The following is a 2945-nucleotide window of genomic DNA, read 5'->3' as shown; positions in this document are numbered from 1 at the left end:
GAGAGAGACGAGAGAGAAAACAGTGTGGAAGAAAAAATAACAGAAGAGAGAGTGGGAGAGAATCACGAAGGAGAGAGAATATTAAGTGGGTTATTTCCTTATTTCCTTTTTTGTCTTTTTTCATATTTGGGGTTTTAAGTTGTAGTGCGGTGGGAGGGGGTTTCTCACGTGATATCCTTTTTTTTAAAATTAAGACCGTATACGTACATCCGTTTGGCTAGGTAGACAGCCAAAACCGAAACAGCCATCGAACAACCCATTATCAACCGTTAGATCATCCAAATCTAAATTAGAAATCAAATGCCCAAATCTAAAAGTATCAAAATCATACTTACGAAGGGTTTCCTCTCTCCTCCTCTCCCTTTCCTCTCTCCAGCATCGAAATAATTCCAACAAATTCAACCCATTTCAGCTCCAAAATCAACCCACTGCAGCTCCTCCAAAATCGAATTCTCCAAATTCAACTGAAATCAAACCGTTGGATCACGTTTAAATCAAATCACCGAAATATATCTGAAAACTTCTCACTAAGGGTTTTCTCTCTCCTATTCCTCTCTCCAATTTTCTCTGAATCCAAACCCAACACCTCCAAATTCAACACCAAAACACCCCCAAATTAAAGAATTCCAAATTTGATTCTAGCAGTGAAGTTGGGTTTGAGGGATCAAGCATTTTTGCTCTTGGCGTTCATTAGTTGCGAGGTATAATTTTTGAATTTTGTTGATGAAATGCTTTGTTAATTTTATGGACTGGTTCAAGTATCAAGAAGTTGGGTGTTTTATATTTGGTTGTTTGGTATATATATTGTTGAATACAATTTTCATAACTTAGTGACATGTAAAAACGTTGGAAGGAACTATAGTTTCTTCGGTTTTGGATCTTACGTCTTGTTTGGGAATGAAATGATGATTTATCACTGGTTTGTTGATGAGAGTAGCACTGGCATTTTATTTGTTCACTGAAGGAGAAACTATTGTTTGTTCATTTCTTCACAATAGTTTGCTAAGTATGGAACCAATTACTTGGAAATTCCCTCAATTATTTTTATACCTTCTTGGAACAATTTATTTGTGTTGTCTTTATTTTGGTTAATAGTATATTGATAGTACAAATGACTTCTTTTTTGCAAATTTCTATAGCCTTTACCAGTCATGTAGTTGTAGTTGTTCCAACTTTATTTGTAAGTCATCTTTTACGATTTTATAAATTCAAAGACTTGCATATGTTTTCTGTCTTTTCATTAGAAAAACATAAACTTGTGGGTTACTAAAACACACATTGAACATTCTTCTGGGTTGTACTCATATCTTCTATCTTCATATTACTGCATGCATCTAGTTAAGTTGTTTTGGGAATCTTTTGTTCTCTTCGGCTATGATGGATCCCTTTTATTGCAAGACCGTCGTCATAGTAGGGTGGGATACAGTTGTCTTGTAAACTTGCTCTATGGGTTTACCTTTCTTAGGATCTTGCTAAGGGGGGTGATCATTTGGAGCCTGGGCTCCCTCCTTGTGTTCACCCTTATTTGTAACGTCAATGAATACTGGTTTTAACGTTAAAAAGAAAAAAGAAAAGTTTTTGTTACATTGTTTTGACTTGGGCTTGATATAGTTTTGTTAGTTGTGGTATTTAGCCAAGAGATAGCTGATGGAGTTAACAAATCTACTCAAGCTGTGCAAGCAGCAGAAGCCGGGATTCGCAGATTGGTGCTCTTGCTCGACAACAGACTATGTGTACGTTGGATACCCTTTAGGTTTTGTTTTTCTGATTCTGTTTCTACACACGTAATTATTATTGTCTACAATTACTCGGTACAGCAATGATAGAGGAAAGAGCAAACTTGCCTGTTATATCTTTACAACCAGCTGTTGTCAGAGCTGCAAAGAAGACTTCTCAAGCAGTTGGACGGGCCACACAAAATTTTGTGCATTTCATCTCTAGAGGTGAACATAGAGACAATGATGAAGATAATGGAATTGACCGGGTGGAACTCTGAGTTAAACAGTGTTGTGAAAAACATATGAGGATTCTCATGGATGTTAAGTTGTACAAAAACATAGATCTTAATGTTGCAATATACAATAATTTATTTGTTTTGAAAGTCCAAGTCTAAGTAAGCATTTTGCACTCGAACCAGAAAGTATGTAAATTTCATGTATTTCTTAGTGTTAGCTTTGTTAGGTTACATTATGTCTTTATGAGAGCATTTGTAATGCATGTGACTATTTCTTTTATCATCGCCACCTCAAAGACTTATTCATCCTATTTTCACCAAATCGGTAAAAACCAAGGTGAAGCTGTGTAATGCAGAGGTTAATAAAATATCTCGGACGAGATGTTAGATTCCGTCTGGAGGTTTTTGATTAAGACGGAATGTAACATCTCGTCTGGTATTTTATAACCAGACAGAATGTAACATCCCGTCTGGTTACTTAATATGAACAGGCGCGAACAGGCTCCATTTTCACTTTCTTCCCAGCCTCCATTATGATTTTCTAGCCTCCATTAACAACCTTTTATCACAAACTTCCATTCCTAATGACTTCTCCACCCCCCAATGCATCTCCACTAACCTCACCGCACTAAGAGCGTAGTAGATGGTTTGGAAGTTTTAAAATTTCCAAAAAAAGGGGCAAAAAGGTTCATCGTCGCGAACGCAAAATGTGGGCGAGGAGGACAAAATTGAACTTGGGTTCAATTTTCCACCGCGTTGTGAAATCGAAGAACACCCACCATTACCGTCAACATCGGTCTGACACGTAGCCAATCGAGTGGCAGAGTCTCAAGTAAGTTTTAGATTTTTTTTATGTTAATTATTATTATTTATGTTAGTTTATATCAAGTTTGTTGTTGTGTAATTAGTTTGAATTTGTCGCATTGTTCAAAAAAAAAATTAGTTGTAATTATATCGTATTGCGTGTTGGTTGAATGTAGGAAGTACACCT

General features: G+C 36.4%; 1 long non-coding RNA gene across 2 annotated transcripts; it reads left to right on the top strand.

Moving 5' to 3' along the window:
* Window positions 1-326: 326 nt before the first annotated feature.
* Window positions 327-2101, top strand: LOC147498235 (uncharacterized). 2 transcript variants are annotated; one of them, XR_015194241.1, is made up of 3 exons: window positions 327-701; window positions 1634-1733; window positions 1818-2101. It is a non-coding gene; the product is annotated as an uncharacterized LOC147498235 (long non-coding RNA). The 2 variants fall into 2 exon arrangements; XR_015194242.1 differs by having other exon boundaries at window positions 1621-1733.
* Window positions 2102-2945: the final 844 nt, after the last annotated feature.

Source organism: Coptis chinensis, chromosome 5, assembly GCF_015680905.1.
Source record: "Coptis chinensis isolate HL-2020 chromosome 5, ASM1568090v1, whole genome shotgun sequence".
Lineage (NCBI taxonomy): Eukaryota > Viridiplantae > Streptophyta > Magnoliopsida > Ranunculales > Ranunculaceae > Coptis > Coptis chinensis.
The sequence above is the reverse complement of the archived record's forward strand: the minus strand, read 5'-3'. Positions and strand labels throughout refer to the sequence as shown.